This window comes from Mustela putorius, unplaced genomic scaffold (assembly GCF_011764305.1).
Source record: "Mustela putorius furo isolate JIRA1106 unplaced genomic scaffold, ASM1176430v1.1 tig00000759_pilon_pilon_pilon, whole genome shotgun sequence".
NCBI classification, from domain to species: domain Eukaryota; kingdom Metazoa; phylum Chordata; class Mammalia; order Carnivora; family Mustelidae; genus Mustela; species Mustela putorius.
Genome location: NW_025421467.1, coordinates 7,411,247 through 7,432,924, shown reverse-complemented (window position 1 = coordinate 7,432,924; position 21,678 = coordinate 7,411,247). Strand labels below are relative to the sequence as shown.

General features: G+C 35.1%; 1 long non-coding RNA gene and 1 other non-coding gene across 2 annotated transcripts in view; one reads left to right on the top strand and one right to left on the bottom strand.

The window, feature by feature from the left end:
- Positions 1-21,678, bottom strand: part of LOC101689272 — a 177,281-nt gene that overhangs the window by 140,239 nt on the left and 15,364 nt on the right. The window lies entirely within an intron of this gene.
- On the top strand, positions 10,328-10,434 carry LOC123393171. Its single transcript, XR_006607902.1, has one exon. It is a non-coding gene; the product is annotated as a U6 spliceosomal RNA (small nuclear RNA).

The window sequence follows — 21,678 nt, the reverse complement described above, 5'->3', positions numbered from 1 at the left end:
TAAACTTGTGATTCTTCTGCTAATCCCACTATACCCATGATTATGAATAAACTCATAAGCACCATCACACCCAGGGGCTGGAAATGAAGTAATAAATTCCAAAATCTCAGTCTTTCATTACAATTCTATATTCTGTTTATTTTTCCTCTACATCGTTTTTGCTGTACACAGGCTTCCCCCTCATTGAAGTTTCCGGTTGCATACTACCACTTTTTTCTCCCAGCTTCCTCTTAGATTCTCTACTCTGTCTATAACTAGCAGAGACCTCAAGATGCTCCAGTTCAATCTCTCCCATCCATTTACCTTGGACAGTACACCCAAGAACTCAGCCCAACACTTTTGCTGTTTTTACACCTGGGTTGCTTGTGGGATACATTGCCTTTAAAATGTATTCACTAACTTCAACCTGACCCACTGGGCTTTGGTCCTCTTTAATCTATCAGTTGTCAGCTGCTTTCTGTTCTCCAGAGTACCCATTCAAAAGTCTCACTGTTATCCTCAAAAGCTTTATAATGGTGTCTGCCAGAATATGTTCAATCAATAGTTCTTTGAAAAATAAAACAAACAAACAAAAAACCTTAATCCATAGCATTTGCTGATTTTCAAGCCACGAATACTCCCAGGGGAGCCATTTCAAGGTGCTATGTGACATCACCAAACAGTAGGGAAGAAATGTGTAATTAACAGCATGTTTTCATGATATTTCCACCAGATATCATTTTATATCTATTCTCAGACACAGTAGATGCAAATAAGTGCATAGATAATAGTAAAACGTTAAAAATAATTAGGAAGTGATATATGTTGAGTATTACCTTTGTTTTAATGTACTTTAACTGTAAATTTATGTTATTTACACTATAATAATGGGCATGTTTAACAACTGGCTGCAAAATTCCTGAAAATCTAGCAATTAGCTCTACTAGGCAGCACTAGCACATCCTTGCTTCACCCATTATAAATCTTCATTTTTCTTTGCCAATGACCCTGCCTCATACTTTACTAAGAAAACAGACTGCATGTGATTTCCTCAATTTATTGTTCCCATATCTATAAATTTCTTTGCAATTTTACTCACTCTGACCTCATTCCCAGCTGTCTCAGAAGTGTCTTTTATCCAGTTTAAGATGGATTCTTTCACCTTAGTTGTTATGAGTTCCTCCCACTAACCTCGGAACTAGGTGTTCTTGGCACTCCCTCTCTCTCCTGTATTTCCAAGTGCGCTCCCTCCTAGTTCCACCTGTACAAATATATTCAGGATCTCCCATCAATGAAATTAAAAACATCTCTTGACCCCTGAACTATATCTACCTCTAGCCGTCTGCACATTTTTAACCTGTTTATCATATTTACCAGAAATCCCAAAGGAAGAACAGTGTTTATTAACAGTTTTTATTTCCTCATTCTAACACCTTTCCTTTTTTCCTAAAATCTTATGAGATTACTACAGAGCATGAATCACCCCCAAAATGCCAAACTTTAAAGATTTTTTTAAGTTCTCAGATTGCTTAAAAAAAAAAAATTCTTTCAGCATTTGACCCTGTTGTACCTTCCCTCTTAAATTTTCTCTCCCCCTGACTATTGCTTGGCCTTCAGCAATCTATAAACGTGTGAGAGAATGGGTGGGGAATCCTCCATGAGCATCCCTGCAAGTATGATCAACCTGGCCTCTATGCCAGGAAAGATGTTGACCAGGATCACTATATGTTTCCTGGGATGGAGGCTGGGAGAACTTAAGTCTTTCCAGATATTGGGAGTAAAGAAGCTCTGTTCTGTTACCTTAAGACGGGAGGATCACTTGGCAAATGAATTGGCTCCTGTATCTACCCTCAATAATTGGATTGTTGCTGCTTATTGCATCCAAGCAGCTGGACCTGAGACCCAATACCTAGACAAAGAAAGCCAACACATCTAAGGGGATTCAGAAGAATGCAGAAGATATTCAGAACATTCAAAACAGGTGTCTCCTTTTGAAGTAGAATTGAAGTAGAATGAAAAACACAGTTCAAATAAAAAATAAGATCACCCAGGCAGATTCAAATTTAATACACACAGACACAGACACACACACACATACACTGGACAATGAATGTTTTCAAAATAATGGTGATATAGAATTAGCTTATTAAGTCAATTTTCCTCCTCTAAATTCAAAGCAGAAGTCTTAAAAGGAACAGGGATGGTAGGTCCTGGAACCTAATATGAGACTGTGAGAAACCATGAGGAGATAAAAAGTAGTTAGGTTCTAAGACCAGAGAAAACCAGTAACTTCCAATAAGTAGAAGACCACATGACATGGTTCACATGAATGGCAAACAACAGAAAGAATACGCTAAATGGTGCTCTAAACTAGAGAATAGGATAGTGTTGGTAGGAGGGCAAATGCTGGTCTCAAGAACAATCTCACAGTCTTCATTGAAACCAAGTATTTAAATACCCAATGACTCATCAATTCCTCTTCTGAGTATATCAGGGCCATAGAACATGCTCATATGGTTGTCTAGGTTGTGTGTTTTGCAATTCCAGGGATCATCTTTCACATAGGTGATGCAAATGTGTACTAAATGAAATTACATATGGAAGTATATAGTTCAAACAAATATTAAATTGTAAAATTGATAACTAATTAAAAGACAATGAATGTGTAAAAATCTTTTGAAATAAATGCATAAAATTAATTGAAACAGATGGTTATATTCATTCTTAATAAAAGAGCAAAATATTAGGAATTCTTCGTGTCTAATCTATGTTTTCAATAAAATTCATCTATTACAGTTGAAGCTTTTAAACATGTATGGAGACAAGAAAAGAGACTTACTTTTAAATAGCTACATCATACATAAAATCATATCTTTTCTTATCTTGTTTTTTTAAATTATTTTATCTTGACCTATCAGTGAGAATTTTTCCCCTGACCTCTCATAATTCAATATCTGGAATCCAGAAAAATGGCTGTTTCCATCTGTTTCACTCAGAGTGATCAATATTTAGTTAAGTTCATGCATAATAATGAATATATATCTCCCAGAACGTGCTTTGTCAAATTTTGGTATATAATTTTGTCTAGGATCAAGACCTTGACAGAAGGGTATCTGCATTTTCATTTTATTTTACAAGGGATGTGGGAATGCTGACTATCTACTTTCTACTTTTTTCACCATATTATTGCTTTGTAAAGGAAAGCATTTTGCCACAGTGAAATAGACATGTGTTTCAGAAAATTCTCCCTTTAGGCCCAAACATGGGCTAACTTCAATAAATGAAAGTGGCATAGTTTACAGAATTGGTTTCTCACTAAGTACTTGAGTTGAATCAGCTTTTTAGATGCCTTCAAATTTTTAAGGGAAGCAAAAGAAAAAGCATTCTTCCAAGCATCAAGAAAACACTTTACCACAGATAATTGTCCCATTTAATTTGCATTCCAATGCATACCAAACTGAAAAATAGCAATACTCAGAAGGCCAACCCGATGGAAGACTTCCCATCAAGTAATAAAATGATAGGTAATAAGAGGGAGGGGAGAAAGGGCTGGGAGAAATGGCTTAGTGGAGTTGATGGGTTGGTTGCAAATTTCCTACTTCAAATTATCAGCCTTTCTTCCTGCTTCACTTACTACTTGTTACCAGCAACTCTTCTGTCAGCAAGAAGAAAAAAAAAAAAAAAAGAAGAAGAAGAAGAAGAAAGAAAGAAAGGAGGAAAAAAGGAAGAAAGAAAGAAAAAATTTTTAAAAATTCCCAGACAGCCTAAGAAATCAGCCGACAAACCTCATTATTGATGGCGTCAGGTGGTAAATCAATGCCAGAGGAAAATCAATGGTAAAAATATTTTTTAGTGGTGCATACAGATGAATAGCCTCAGCAGCATTTCTTGATGGAAACCACAAAAGTCTGCAGCCACCCCTGAGATACTACTTCATGGGAGGCAGGAACTTATCTGGGGCTTTAGGGATACTAACTTGCCCTGTATGATTTCCTATGTTGTAGGGTGTATAACCGTTTTCTGTGAAAAGAACAGAAATTATGTAGAGCAGGTATGGAGAGCACACTGACAGTAAAATGTAATTTCTCAGCAGTGTTTTGTATTGTTTTATTTTGTTTTTGGATATTTCTTATATATATGGCTATTTAATAAGTTTAAAGATTGGAACGTTTAAGAGTTGGAAATCATGCCCAAATTGAAAAGCATGTCAGTTTTTCATTTGAAGAGAGATATGAAAATAATTTTCATTGCATAGAAAGATAAAGCTTTAAAAATAATTCCATATCAAAGGATGCTTATTTAAGAATGGGAAAATGATAGTGAAGCAATTTTGAAGAATCATTCTGATTTACAACTTACAGTACCCAAATACCCCTACACTGCATAACAACTTTCTTTCTAAATCATAGACCAGCTCAGATCAGAGCAGTCTCCCAGGCCAAAGTTTCGTGGATCCTATGAAAAAGTGATCAGACTAAGATTAATCCTGGGTGAATTGGGGAACTGGTAAAAGGGTATCACTAGAATCTGTTGCTAATGAAACATAATTTAGGTCCTCATTTATACAGTTATCCTCCAAGGTTCTGAGAGGAGTGCACATACATAATTATGCAGTCATTTTCCTACAGAGGGTCTCCCAAAGTTGTAAACTTCAGGAGCCATAAAACGTGGATTTGCCCTTAGGTGTTATCAAGTTGAAGTCTATAGAGCCGTATGTGTTCCTTAGTAAATAGAGGAGAGCCTATTAGTTTGTCAGAATTGTATCTTCTTCAGGGGGGAAAACTATCTTCTTGAAATAGATTATATGATTTTCACCAAGGAGAGAGAATGCAGAACTTTACTTTAAGGGAATAGTACAGAATTCCTAACAAGACTTTATTTAACCTCTTAGAGAAAATGAAGTACAGTTTAACAAGTATTACTATAAGCTCTTTATAAACCACGTATATTTTTTACTTGCTTTTGCATTATATTCTTAAAAATTTGTATTATACATAGATTCTTTCCACATACTGACTTGCAGTGAAATACCCAAAGTTGTCTTTAAGGCTGTGATGAGACAGGAAGCCTTCAACCTTCCCAGAGACAACCTCAGATGAAAAGGACTAGAAAAGACAGTGGTAGAAACTTAAAGGAAGGAAATAATCTGATCAAGTCTACAAGTTTGTAGGAAGACAGAAATGAGGGAAGAGGAAGTAAGATGAAACTGGCTGAAAACTCAAGCCAGGATGAATACTTTCTGTAATGCCTCACAGTCAAGTCCACCCATCATGAAACCCCATGGCTCTTGCTCTAAATGTTTCCAGATCATTTTCTTTTGTTACATTTTCTACCACTAGCACTCAAGCCATTATCCTTTCTTGCCTGATTCTTCCAGGAGTTTCCTGACTATCCTCCCTAATTCTACCCTTCACCTCCCCCACACTCTAGCTTAGCAGTCATTCCACACTCTCTGCATAGCAGTCAGAGTGATCCTTTTAAAATAGAAGTCAGGTCACGTCATTCTCTGCTCAGACTAAAATGTAATTCTAAAAATGGCTCATAAGGTCCTTTGTAATCTGCATTTCTTACCTCACTCCTCTATCATCTCTCTGCCTTGTTTTTTACTTCTTTCTCTCTTGATTAGTCTGCTCCAGAAATACTGGTCTTCTTGCTGCTCCCCAGCCATATTAGACACTCTTCTACCTCAAGACCTTCTTACTTGCTCTCTCCAGATATCTACATGGTTCAGTTCCTTCCTTTTCCAGGTTTGGAATGTTACCTTTTAACCAATATCTTCTTTGGCCATCATAGCTAAAATTGCAAATTTTCCTTCAACATTGCTTATCTTTCTTCTTGGATTTATTTTTCACATTAGCATTTATTGCCATTGATAACTGTATATTTTATTTTATTTTTGCTCATTGTCTTCTACTTCATAGTAGGTGTGAGGACTATAAGGGAAAGGCATTTATCTTTTGCTTACTGCCCACTTCCCAGTACCTAGAATGGGTCTGGCACTTAGTAACTGTTCGTAAGTACTCCTTGAAGGAATGAATACATTAATGACTGATTGAGCAGAAGAACAATACATGTGGGACTCCCAATTAACTTCTTATTGTCTTAACTTAAACTCTTTTGCAAAGCATTGAAAAGTCCTTCATAATGTGTCCTCAACTGATTTTTTTCCAGGCTCATTGCTTACCATTCCCCCTCTATACTCTGCCATGCAGTCAGGAAAACCAATCTATCCATTATCTTCTTAACACCCCAGACACTTTCATGCCTCATTCTCTTGTTCACACTGTGCTGTCTCCCTGGAAAGTCTCTTTTTATCTTTTCTTCATTCTTTCCTTAGCTAAATCCTGCACATCTCTAGAGAACTAATTCCAATGCCTTTTTCCTTTGTAAAGTCGTCTGTGACTCTCCTAGACAGAATTAATTAATCCCTGCACTGTGCTTCCAGAGTAGATTTTATGTGTCTCTTTTAAAACAATCAAATTATAACACAGTTATTTATAACCCCAGCATGGAATACAGTGTCTGACACATAATAAATATTTGCTGAATAAATCAATATGTAAAAGCTCCATCTTTCTAGGCCCAAGATACCAGGTTAATCCTGAGTGTTTTGCCACTGATTTCTTACCAACCTGGCTATACCCATATTACTGTCATGATTATTGATAATTAATATCCATTAAGTATTCACCACATGCCTCACACAGTTTAAAACGCTTTATAAATGAGATTTTATAACATTACATAAGTACTTTCTTTATAAGTCCTGCTTGAGAAAACCGAGTCATCATATGATTGAGGAAAGTTGGGGAAACTGAGTCATTATATAGTTAATAAAGATCTGCTTCCTGAAAATGTGCTCTTGCCTATGAAGCTATACTATCTCCCAGAGAAATGGTTTATCCAGAAAGCCTGTGCTAAGTAAGAAGCTATTCAAAAATACATCTTTCACTTTCTGGGTGTCATAAGTAGAGGATATCTTTACAAGGTAAATAAACCTCATTAGATTAAAGAATATTAGACTAAATCATGGTGCATTGACAATATGTGAGTGATACTCCAAAATGTGTATAAATTCAGGAAGATTTATGGAATTAACCAATGAATCACTAGACATTTTAGTAAATGTAAGATAATGGAAAAAGTGTAACCCTGTGAGTAGAAATTTTCATACAAATAAATCCCCCTCCTACACAAAAATAATTAGCTCCAAAGAAAGAGGATTTATCAATATACTATCCAAGCCTCTTACTAGCCATCATCAGCTTAGCTGCCCTCATTGATCTTTAATAACCTTTTAAAGAGAAAGTTAAAAAATGAAACCCACACACAAAAGGGAGTGGTGTATTTGTGAGGGACTACTCATACAAGGGAGCTGTAGAATAAAAGGGAAACTTATCATTTATATTTAATATCTCAAGAACAGCCCTAGATTTTAATTCCATTTTAAGAAACAGTAAAACCAGATTTTAAAAAATTAAATGGGAATTCTACTTTCCAGTCTGGCATGTAACTTGGAAATCATCACTCGTCCAAACAACAAGTAAAAAATTGATCAAACTGAAAAATCAATCACCCAAAATTGGAGAGACAGAAGTGGATCACAACTTATTGGAGCAAAAACCTCTGCAGGATAGTACCAGGACAGGAAAATCTAAACTTTAAATTGACAAATTGCTGGAAACTGGGTACGAATAAGTCTGAGAGTTAAAAACTCTAGGGAGTCCTAAGAAAGGTCCCCAACTTTGAGAGTTTTACCATCAGGAACTCTACTAGGTCCTCACAGTAAATATTTGAGAAAACTCCTCTACTTTCTGGCATGGGAAGGGGGAAAGGAATCATTTTGAAATATCCCAGAGCATTCTGTTCTTCACAAGACCTGCTCTTCAAAAACTCCTATATCCTAGGACTATAAGTTGTTGGGATTTTTTTTTTTTTCAGAGTCTAAACCTGGGCAAAGGGAAATGTTCAACTCTATCCCATTTTAGCCAACCTGTCCCACCTAACAGTACAGAAAACTGAGAAGCACTTGGTAAGTTCACAAGCCAGAGGCATAGGCCCACTAATCATAGAACTATGAAATACTTTACCAACACATTACTACAGGTCCATTTATTGCAGTTCCTTTTACATCATGTTCAGTGATAGAAAATTATAAGGCAAAAACTCTCATGATTTGAAAAGACAGACCAAACAACAGAAGCAGACTCAGATATGGCAGGAGTATTGGAGACATACTGGAATTTAAAATAAGTATGATTAATATGTTAAAGGACCTAACAGATAAGTAATCTCTACACCCAGTGTGTGGCTTGAATTCACAACCCTGAGATCCAGAGTTGCATGCTCTGATGGCAGAGCCAGCCAGCCACCCAGGACCTAACAGATAAAGTAAACGGCATGTAAGAAAAGATAAGCATTATAAGCAGAAAGATGGAAATTTTAAGAAAGAATAAAAAAGAAATGGTAGGGATAAAAGAGACACTATCAGAGACTTGAAGAATAACTTTGATGAGTTAATTAGTAGCCTGGACATGGAGAAAAAAGAATCTCTAACCTTAATGATATCTCGGTAGAAACTTCCAAGACTGAAAAGCAAGGAGAAAAAAGACTGGAAAAAGAACAGAATATCCAAGGACTGTAGGACAACAACAAAAGATGTTACATACACATACAAGGAATACAAAGAGGAGAATAAAGAGAAAAAAGGACAAAAGAATTATCTAAGGAAATAATTACTGAGATTTTCCCCTAGAGTAATGTTAGAAAACAAACCATAGAAATGGAAAGCTCATAGAACATCAAGCAAGTTAAATCCCCAAGAACCTTCACCTAGACACTTCATATCAAACTGCAGAAGAGCAAACATTTTAAAAAATCTTGAAAGAAGCCAGAGGACTAAGACACTTTATCTATAGGAGAGCTAAGCAAAGAATTGTATCTGGCTTCACCTCAGAAACCACGCAAGTAATGAGAGTGAGATATTTAAGTGCTAAGAAAAAGCAAACAAACCAACCAACCAACCCAACAACCTAGAATTCTGTACCCTGAGAAATAATCCTTCAAAAGTGAAGGAGAAATACTTTCTGAGACAAACAAAAATTGAGAAAATTATTGCCAGTGGATCTGCCTTGTAGAAATGTTAAAAAAAAAAAGTTCTTTGGGGTGTCTGGGTGGCTCAGTGGGTTAAAGCCTCTGCCTTTGGCTCAGGTAATGATCCCAGGGTCCTGGGATCGAGCCCCACATCAGGCTCTCTGCTCCACAAAGAGCCTGCTTCCTCCCCTCTCTCTCTGCCTTCCTCTCTGCCTACTTGTGATCTCTGTCTGTCAAATAAATAAATAAAATCTTTAAAAAAAAAGTCCTTCAGAAAGAAAGAAAATTCTATAGATCAGAAACTTAAAAAAAGAACATAAAGGAAGAGCATCAGAGAAAGAATAAGCAAAAGTAAAATAAAAATCTCATTTCTCAAGTCCTTAATTGATTTAACAGATAATAGTTTGTTCAAAATAATAATAGCAACAATCTATTAAATATATATACTATACATGTGTGTGCATGTGTATAACTATATATATTGTGTATATTGACACTTGACCGACACGGGGTCAGAGGAACCAACCACCATGCATTTAAAAATCTGTCTATAACTTTTGACTCCTCAAAACTTAACTACTAATAACTTACTATTGATTAGAAGCCTTACCATTAACAAAAATAGTCAATTAACATACATTTTGCAAGTTATATATGTTATATACTGCATTCTTATAGTAAAGTAAGCTAGAGAGAACAAAGTGCTATTAAGAAAATCATAAGAGAGACTGTGGACTCTGAGAAACAACCCGAGGTTTTGGAGGGACGGGGGGGCGGGGGGTTGGGTGAGCTTAGTGGTAGATATTGCATGGAGCACTGGGTGTGGTGCATAAACAATGAATCTTGGAACACTGAAAAAAATAAAATAAAATTACAAAAAAAAAAAAAAACTCCAAAAGAGAGAAAAAGAAAGAAGAAAGAAAGAAAGAAAGAAAGAAAGAAAGAAAGAAAGAAAATAATAAGAGAAAATACATTTATAATACTGTAGTGTAAAAAATCCGAGTATAAGCAGACCCGTGCAGTTCAAATCTATGTTGCTTAAGGGTCAGCTGTGTGTGTGTATGTATATACACACAATATATACATACTGTATATGATGTAGTGTCATTTGAGAGTGGACTTGGATTATTTGAAAATGTATACTGCAAACTACAGGTGAATCACCAAAAAAAGTTAAAAAAAAAAGTATAGCTGATTGCCTAAAAATGAAAGAAAATGGGTCATTTCAAATGTTCATTTAAAAACAAAAAAGGCAGTGCTAGCTTCAGCAGCACATACACTAAAATTGAAATGATACAGAGACGATTAGGATGGCCTCTGCACAAGAATGACATACAAATTCGTGAAGCGTTCCATATTTTAAAATAATAAATAAAACGTTAATGGGCCGACAAAGAGTGGAAGACAAAAATAGGAGGAAAGAATAAGGGCAGCAAATTTTTAAAAAAGTAAAAAATATGGTAGATATTATTCTAACTGTATCTATTACCACTTTAAAGTTGAATGTTCTAATTAAACCACTAAAGGACAAAATATTTTTGTAATGGATCAAAAAACTAGATCCAATGATGTGTTTTCTATAGGAAACCCATTTTCAATGTAGAAACATATCTATTTAAGTAAATGAATGGAGAAAGATGTACCAATTCTAACACTAATCAAAATAATTTCAGAAAGAATTTATTTCAGAGGAAAAAGTGTTATCCGGGATAAAGAGACACATTAAATAATGTTAACAAGAGGTCGACAATAAAGACATAATAATTCTTACCATCCATGCATCAAAATATGTGAAAGCCTCAACATAATGATGCAAAAGATAGAATTTCAAGAAGAAATAAAAGAATCCTCTATCATACCTGTAGACTTTAACACTCTCCTACCAGAAATGGACAGATCTAGCAGACAGAAAATATGTGTGGATATAGCTGAACTTAACAGTGCCCATAATCAGTTGGATACAATGGACATGCCCAGACTGATTCATCCAACAGCAGCAGATTATACATTCTTCTCAGACTTACAAGGATCATTCACCAAAATATACCACATTCTGGGTCATAAAGCACACTTAACAACTCTAAAAGAATAAAAACCATACAATGCCTCCTTTTATACTACAAGGGAATTAAACTAGACATCAGTAAACAGAAAACTAGCTAGCAAATCCCGAGATATGTGGTAAATAAATAATACAGTTCTAAATAACACACAGGTCAAAAAAGATCCAGAGAAATTACAAAATATTTAGAACTAAATGAACATGAACATACAGTCTATCAAAATTTGTAAGATGCAGTGAAAACAATATTTAGAGGGAGAATCATAGCATTGAATGTATATATTAGAAAAGAAGTAAGATCTAAAATTAATAATCTAAGATTCCAATTTAGGAAACTAGAAAAAGAAGAGCAAATTAATTCCCAAGTAAGAATAATAAAAGAAATAATAAAAATTAGAATAAGAATCAATGAAATTGAAAAGAAGAAATCAATGGAGAAAATCAATAAAACCAAAAGCTGGTTCTTTGAAAAAATCAATAAATTAATTTTGGATAACATCTAGTGAGGATAACCAGGGAAAAAAAAGAAAAGAGGATAAACAAATCACTAGTATCAGAAAGGAATGAGGGTTATCACTGTTGCTCCCATCACATTAAAAGGATAATAAAGGAGTATTATGAACAACTCTATGTCCCCCAATTGGACAACCTAAATGAAATGGACCAATTGTTTGAAAGGCATAATCTTCCAAAACCCACACAAGAATAACAAAGTGAACAGGCCTAAATTACTTGAAAAAAATTGAATCTGTAATAAATAACTTTCCCAAACAGAAAGCACGAGGTCCAGATATGTTCACTGTCGAATTCTACAAAAATTAAAAAAAATAAATTATACTGATTCCCTACAATTTCTTCTAGAAGATAGAAGCAAAGGGAATACTTAATAACTGGTTCTATGAGTCCAGCATTACTCTAATACCAGAACTAGAGAATGGCATTACAAGAAAAGAAAACCACAAGACTGTATTACTTATGAGCACAGATACAAATTCCTCGCAAACATTGACAAATCAAATCCAATAATGTATAAGAATTATACACCACAACCAAGTTGGATTTATCCCAGGCATGCATGCCTGGACCAACATTCAACAATCAATTAATGCATTCTATCCCATCAGCAAGCTAAAGAAGAAAAATCACATGATAGTATCAACAATACAGAAAAAGTATTTGACAAAGTGCAATATGCATTCATGATTACTCTTAGTAAATTAGGAATAGAAGGAAGTTTCTTCAAAATGATAATACCTACTAGAAACCTACAGCTAAAAATTAACCAACCAAACAAACAAATAAAAAAACCTTACAGCTATCAAAATATTTATTGGTGAGAAACTAAAAGCTTTCCCATTAAGATCAGAAATATGACAATGTGTTCCTTCTCAAAACTCCTTTTCCACATCAGAACTGGAAGTACTAGTTAATGTAATAAGATGAAAAAAGGAAACCAAAGGTAAGCTAATTGGGAAGGCTGAAATAAAACTGTGTACTTTTGCAGATGATATGATTTCAATGTAGAAAATCTGGACCAATTAAACAAAGTCATTTACTTTCCTCTATACCAACAATGGACAAGTGTAATTTGATATTGAAAACACAATGTAATTTCCATTAGCACTTCTCAAAATGAAATATCTAGGTATAACAGAATTTGTATAAGACCTAAATATTGAAAACTACAAAACTCTGATGAAAGAAATCAAAGTAATGAAATAATGGAGCTAATATTCCATGTTCACAAAGACTGACCGCTGGCAAGATGTCAGTTCTTTCTAACTTGATCTACAGATTCAACAATTCCAGTTAAAGTCCCAGAAAGTTTTTTTTGGTGGAAATTAACAAAAATAATTCTAAATTTTATGGACAGGTAACCCAGAATGGCAATACAACAGTGAAGGAAAAGATCAAAACCAAGAGTGGCACTACCCAACTTCAAAACTTATCATAAGCCTAAAGTAATCAACACAGTGTTTTATCAAGTGAAAGAACAGACAGATTAATGGCACTACATGAAGAGCCCTCTAATATATATGACCTACACAAGAATAGTCAGCTTTACAAAGGAGCAAAGGCAATACCATGATGCAAAGACAATCTTTTTAACAATGGTGCTGGAACCATTTTATATGTAGAAATCCACATATAAAAAATTGAATCTAAACATAGACCTATACCCTTTATAAAAATTAACTCAAATTGTATCATAGGCCTATATGTAAAGTTAAAAACTATAAAACTCCTACAAGAAAACATAGGAGAAAACCTTAATAACCTCAGGTATGGTGATGACTTCAGATACAACACTAGGAATGATCCATGAAAGAAAGAATTGATAAGCTAACATTTCTGACAAAGGACTATTGTTGTTCAAAATATACAAATGGCCCTTAGAATTCAACAATAAGAAGACAAACAACCTGATTTTAAAATGTGCCAAAGACCTGAACAAACACCTACCAAAGAAAGTATACAGATGGCAAATAAACATGTGAAAAGATATACCACATCACATTATTTTTTTAAAAGATTTTATGTATTTATTTGAAAGAGAAAAAAAAGCATGAGAGAGAGTGAGCTCAAGCCTGGGAAGAGGAAGAAGGGGAGAGAGAAGCATGCTCCCTGCCAAGCACGGAGCCCAATGTGGGGCTCCATTGCAGGACCCAGAGATCACGACCTGAGCCAAAGTCAGACACTTAACAGATTGAGCCACCCAGGCGCCCCATGTATCACATGTATTTAAACAACAATTATCTACTCCGCATCTATTAGAATGGCCAATATCCAAAACGTTAACAATACCAAATGCAATATGGATGCGAAGCAACAAAAGTTCTCATTCATTGCTGATCGGAATGCAAAATGGTACAGCCACTAAGGAAGACATTTTGGAAATTTCTTACAAAACTAGATATAATCTTACCATATGATCCAACAATTTTGTTCCTCAGTATTTATCCAAAGGAGTTAAAAACTTACATCCACACAAAAACCTGCATATAGATGTTAATAGCAGCTTTATTATTGCTGAAACTAGAGACAACTAAGATGTCTTTCAGCAGGTAAATGCATAAATACATTGAGGTTCCTCCAGACAGTGGACTATGATTCAGTGCTAGAAAGGAATGAGCTATATCGAGCCACAAAAAGATGTGGAAGAAACTTGAATACATATTCCTAAGTGAAAAGTGTTAGTCTGAAAATGCTAATATTTTATAATTCCAGCTATATGACATCTTAGAAAAGGCACAACTGTGGAGACAGTAAAAGGATATTGGGAAAGGACATTGAAAAGACATGACCACCAGTTGATTTGTGAACTGGATCTAAGCAATTAGAGGCTCCTCACCCCATACTCTGTTTTTGAAATGTGGGTTTGGCTGGTCTCTCCCACCTGCAGAGGCTGCTCCAAAGACATGACCTTGGGATATTGATGTGGTATTGAGAATACTTACATGGTATATGCGACTGAGTCCTGTTAAGATTTGGCAGGTTGGCGCAGGGATCTATTCATCTTGCTGCTGCCCAAGACAAGCCTTGTATGTAAGATCCTTTTGCTTAATAAAACTGCCATGTACCAACCTGCAATGGCCTGCCACTCTTCAGACTCTCTCTTACCCCCCTATGTATGGGGATGATTTCAGACTCTACATGAGGTGCTCTGAAGATAATTGTAAACCATCAGAAGATTAGCAGTGCTAGTGATTAGGTGTCAGGGAGGGGTGAATGGGAAAAGCATAAAGAATTTTTAGGGCACTGAAAGTGCTCTGTATTATTCTAAAGTGATGGATACATGTCATCGTACATTTTTCAAAACCCATAGAACTGTACAAGCTCAAGCATGAACAGTAGTGTAAACTTTGGATTTAGGTGATCATGTTATGTCAATGTAGGCCCATTGATTGTAGGAAATGTCCACTCTGGTGGAAGAATTTGATTTTAATGTAGGCTGTGCATATGCAGGAAGGGAAGAGGGTATATAGTAATCTCTGTACCTTCTGCTTAATTTTTCTCTGAACCTTAAATTTCTCTTAAAAATAGTTTATTTTTTAAAAAAGCTCTCCAGCACCAATTCTTATCAATAAAATTCAGTTTTACTTTACAACTAACTACTCATTTAAAAAATAACTAAAAGAAAAGTCTAGAAGTTTTAAAGTCTGTCTTCCTATAGCCATTAATTCATCCTTTTACTAAGTGTTTTATTTAGGAACAGATCTCTTTTACAATAACTGTACTTAGGTGTTGCCCTCTTGGAACCAGAACTTTTTCTGTCTCCCTCTTTGTTTTGATTTTGCCAAGAGACATTTAAATAAATTGGATTGTATAGAGAGCATTTTTAAAAGTGAGAGAATAATCCTTTGCTTCTTTTCAATCTCTGCTAAAGTGGTTTAAAAAAGGTTAGTTATAGAATGAAGGTAAAACTTGTCTATCTTTCAAATTCTTAGCTGTTGAAAAGATAAAATTTCAGATCCCTCTTAGCAAAACACAATGACTGGGCAGCACCTCTCTGGGGTATATGGATTTTGGATTATGCCATAAAAGATGACTTTTCCTTGATTGAGGTGAAAGGTGGAACTAACCTAGGAGATGAACTCATGGGTAATTCTTTAGATAAACACTTTCAGAGTAGAACTGTAAATGTAATTTTCTGATGAAAACCCAGGATTTTTTTTTTTTTAAGCCTTCCAATCAAAAGTCATCTGAAAACTTCTGGAAAATGAATCTGGAAGACTGAGAAGAATTTCAGGAGATTTAAGAGGAACACAGGTATTAGAAAAGATTTATAATTATTCTCCAGTAGATTTATCCCAGCCTGTCTTTACCAATCTGGCTTACATGGTGGCTCAGAGAAATATTTCCAATCCATGATAGTGAACTAGAAGCTACTGTTTAGCATGACTCTCAGGTTAAGGTACAGTACTAAGCCCAAAATGTGGTCTACATTCCTTTGTGGTGGACTTTGAATTTAAAAGCTTGGTTTTAGGGGCACTTGGGTGGCTCAGTGGGTTAAAGCCTCTGCCTTTGGCTCAGGTCATGATCCCAGGGTCCTGGGATCAAGCCCCACATCGGGCTCTCTGCTCTGCAGGGAGCTTGCTTCCTCCTGTCTCTCTGCCTACTATTTGTTCTACTGTTTCTCTGTGTGCAGAGCTCATTTCCTCCATATAACGTAAGTTGCCATAAAAATAAGAATGAAAAGAGTCTGTTGGCAATTATTTTAAACACACACACACTACTATATAGCAAAACAATATCAAAATCAGTATTGCATTTTATGCTTTTATAGAAACCCTAAGGGATCCAATCCACTGCATTTTGAAAAAAAATGCTACTTACAGACAAGTGCAAGAATTACAAGGGATTAAAATTGGTCACCGTGAGAACAAACAGATATCTATAGGAATTTTGTTTGACTTCTCAAGATCCAATTAGGACATCCCTAGTGATCCTGAAGGCAATGGATCAGACAACAAAATATCCAGTTTGTTCCGGATATGTGCTGTTAGCTTAATGTAGCATTGCTTTGCTTTTCAACAATACTTGATGAAATATTGTTCTTTTTTTCTCCATATTGGTTGTTTTTCTAGCTAGGGCATACCTGACTCATTTTTGTTTACATTCACTGAGAAAAGTATCACTGAATCTTTTAGAAATCTTATCATTTTTAGACTTCTTTGGAAGTCTAAAAATGATATCTGGTCATCTCTGGTCACAGTGGACTCATTAACATTTCCAATCTAATCATGATCTAAAAGGAGCTTTATGGTTTGTGTCCTATGGCTGGCATTTCTCTCTGCTGCTTCTGATTTCCACAACTACTAAATGTGCCAATTAAGGTGATTAGGAAATATATAAGGAATCATATAAACTAAACATCAAAATGTACAAGATTATGCCTTTAATAAGGAATACTTCAGGAAAATGTGCAATGTACATTTTGATAGCAACTTCATCAAGAAAACACATTTCTATATTATTTTTGTTTACTTTAAGTCGTCAGTCATTAAAATTCATTAATGATTATAAAATCATTTGCCAGTCCAACCAGACTTCCAAGATTTTCACTGGGGAAAAGAAAAAAACGCATCTGCAAGCTCCTATGATAGGAAAATCTCATTTGCAAAGCAGCTCGAGAAATGTTTATTTGGTGAGACTGATTAAAAGCATTATTAAATATTCATCAACTCCTCCATTTCATTCCTTCCTCTCCTTTTATTCTGCTAGCAACACTGACATATAAGGTTCTATAGTCTAACAATTACATAATCAAAAGCAGGCAGAAGTATACCTAACTTCATAACCATCAAGAAAGACATTCAAAAAGCTAGAAGGGAAACTAATAACTTGCGGGTTTTTTTTTTTATTATTTTTTATGGGCAAGGTACTACAGCAAAAAAATTCATCTTATATTCCATGATAGAGCATTTCCCTTTGTTTAAATAGGAAATATTTATCACCTCAAGGATTGAGTTTTGGATTCTTTTATTTTTTTGCTTAATGTTTTTTTCTATCCACTTTACAGCAGACACTGAGATCATATAGGTGTGACTAAAGAATTACATCTTCAGTTTCCTTCCAACAAGGTGACCACTCTGCAAGAACTCCAATTCTCAGAAACAGTGACTCATATCCTGATCAAGCACATTAAAGGTCATCTAAGTATTGCCAGGAAAGGATGTGGCTCCTTTCCAAGCCTTTTCTTCCCAGTTTTTAAGTGAAAACAATGGTCATGTTTCAAATGAGTACATGGCAGTCTTATTTGCAAACTTCAATGTTTAGCTAGCCATAGGATTGATATCACAGATGAAGTATTCTGAACTAGTTCAGTAGCACCTGGGATATCAAGAGATTGAGATTTGTGGCAAATAGTCACAGCACTGAAGTTGGATGGGTGTCTGGTTTGACATGGGGCTGGAAGCAAAAAAATTATTATATTATACAATAATCATATTCTAATGCTTATTGTAACATTTCCTGAATTGAATGACAAGAGTAGAATATCATTAACAAGGCTGTACAATTTAACACGGCAACACTCTTGAAAAGAAAAGAACACTGGCTTTTGTCATAATTCCATTAAGTATACCCAATTTGAATGACTGATGAATGGCACTTTACTACTTTCCTGTCTAAATTTTAGCAGCATGGTGGGATTGAACTTTTGAACTTGTGTCCACATGCATATTTTACTGAGGAGTCCTGTTTCACATTTTAAATGGGTGCCTGCAACAGTTCTATAGGGAGAGATAGAAATGTTGTTCACTATTTCAAGTAAAAGTACATACTCATTGACAGCTGCCTTCGCTACCTGATAATGTGGTATTTGAGCTACAGAAAGACTGCAAAGTAAAAAAACAAGTAGCAACAACAGAGGTATGATCACAGTCATTCAGAAGATCACAAGTGTGACGGCAACTATTTAGATTCAGCTCCTTTAGAGCTCCAGTTTTCCTTGTCTCTTTTTTATCATCTCCTACCTATATTTATTTTATTGCCACTTACCTATTTTTCCTAAGAAAATTATTCTGTATGTTGAAATTCAGTGCGGATCTGCAAAGAATCTAAAGCCTTTGCCCCTTTGGATTTTGTTAGGAATGAAATCATTGGTCTAAATGCCTCCTTTCCTTTCATTTTCCATACACCACTGACTTCCTTGCCCTTTTCTTCCTTCAGCATATTTTTTAGAAAAATTCTAATTCTTAAATCTATTTATATACCTGCAGCCATGCTGAATATAACTGAAGAAAAGCAGCACAACTGCACAGACTGTGCGTTTAAATGCAGTTTAAATTCATGACCATGAACTTTAAGGGCTCTGTACTGGTCTCCAGCAGTCCTATAACACTTCACTTACTTACTCACTGGTCCACCTTCCTGGGTGATTATTCTGTAACTTCTCTCTTCCTAAACCCCCAGCACCTCCTCCTCCATTTCTACTTTCCACTGAAGACCTTGATTTCTATTTCACTGAGAAAAAGAAGTAGATGGAAGATAACTTGCTCAAGCTCCCACTACCATATCCCCAGCTGCCATAATCTCTATAGATGTATTTGCCTCCCTTCTTGCTAACATAAGCTCCCTTGAACTTCTAAAGCCATTGCCTCTACTTTAGCATTAGATCTCAGAAGTTGTTATCTACTTGCTCCCAGAATTTCCCCTTTGATAGGCTTCACCAATTTTTATTTTCCCCTTCAGTCATACAAATATGATCTTATTTCTTCTGTTAAAAAATAATAAAAAATTTTTTTCTGGCTTTATATTCCCTTCTGATCCCTTTCTCTACTTCATAGCAAAAATTCCCAAAAGAACCATCTATACTCCTTCTCTAATTTCTCTTATCCCATTTTTTCTCTTGAGTTCATTCCACTCAGGTTTTTTTCCCCACCACTACACCAAAATGGCCTTACAGGTCATAGATGATGTCCACAATACCAAATCTACTGTTTATTTTTCAATCAATTTCTTTAGCTATCAGAAGTATTTAACCCAGTGAATCTTTCTCTCATACTAAACACATTTTAAATTTGGTTTTCCTCCAGCCTTAGTGATAGCTCCTCTCAATCCACTTTGCCAATACTCCTCCTGCTCCCCAACATTTTGATGTGGGAGTGTCCCAGGGTTCAGTCCTTTGTTCCTGCCGCTAGCCAAATTTATTTTTCTTGGAAGTCTCATTCGGTCTTTTAAAATCTTATCCAGGTTTAGCTATCACCTATATGCAAATGACCGTCATAATATATCTTCAGCTCAGAAGTCCTTCATGAATGTCAAACTCTTATATCCACTGTTTATCAGCATCGTGATTTAGATGTCTATTAGCATCTCAAATCCAAAATTGTACTAACCTAACTCCTGATATTACACCTCCAGTCTACTTGACTCACAACTTTTCCACATCAGTTTATGACAACCCCACCTTCATCTTCCTCAGGCCAAATACTTGAAGTCATTCTTAACTCTCCTCTTTCATTCACATGCCAAATACAATCATTGGGAAATTCTGATTTTTTTCCCTGAGACCAACATTCTAACTTATCTCCCTGACTTTTTCTTGTTGCCTTATAATCCTTTTCAACACAGCACCCACAATGATTCTTAAAACCAATATTAAATCTGTCACTACCCACTCAAATTCTAATAATTTTACATTTCATTCCCTTAAAAGGCCCTACACGTATTCCCTATACCTGTGTGACTCATGTTCTATGTTCTCTTTGCTCATTCTGTGCTAGCACCACTGGTCATCCTGCTGAGCCTTGAGCAGTAGCCATAACTCAACCTTAGATCCTTGGTTCTGCTGCTCCCAGTGCTCAATGACAGCCCCTCAGGTAATAGATGAGTGCTCTTTCATCAGCTTCAAGTAGTTTGCTGAAATCATTCATGCTCTGTGAGTCCTATCATAACTACTCTACCTAAAGTTGTAACCTGCCTTCCACCCTTCACTCTATTTATGTCCCCATTCTATGGCCTTAACTTCATTTTTGCTTTTGTTTCATAGAAGGTATTACCTAATACACTATTTTCCAACTTAAATTTTGTTCATTGTTTTTTACATATTATTAGTATGTTAACATATAATCTGAATGAAAACAGTTTTTCTAACACAATCTGTACTACTGCTATTGGGTAGTAGATCTTTGATATATATTTGTTGAATGAACACATAATACATACCTGTAATCTGAGAAAAAATATTCCACATGGAATCAGGGAGATAAAAGGAATGAATTGGGGACAGAAAAGTACTAAATGGCCGAAATAGCTTTCAAATATGTTTAAAAAGGAGTAAAAAGGAAAATAAAAGGAAGCAAAAAGGATAGAAGTTGAATTTTGGGGGGAAATAATTATAGAAGTGTTTCAAAGGATAGATGATTTAAAATTTGAAATAGTAATTTTAAAATAGGATAAAATAATTTTAGGGTTGAAATTATTTTTAAAGTAATTTTAATATTTATGTATTAATATAGATAATTAGTATGCATTAATATAGTGTATGTTAAAATATGATAATTAATATTGCATCAATATAAAATATTAATAGTAATTAATGTTAATAAATGTTAATATATAAATAATACATTAATATATTACATAGAGTATATATATATATACGCAAAACTTTCCTGTATTTTTCTCCATTAATGCTGTTGCTGATATGCAAATAAAGCTGGCCAACGAACTGCTGCAATACCCACTCCACTTTAATTAACTCATAAAATATACATCAAAGTTCCCATTTCCCCACTTCCTTGAAAATGACACTTTCTGAGGTCAAATTCTGTGATTTTTTTCACTCAGAATATACACAGATACACCTGCTTCCCTTGATGAGCTTGATTTCCTTCTTGTCTGATGACCTGACATTTTTATGAAAAAAGGGGTCCTTTTGTTTCTGACTATAGGCTGATCAGTTTACTGCTGTAGACTTCCAACACTTGGAAGTGATTAATAATTTGTGATTGGGATTGCCTATGGCCCTAATGTATTTCCTCTATGGTATTTAGAATTCCTCTATTACCACCTGCTCAGATCCCTTTTTGTAATCT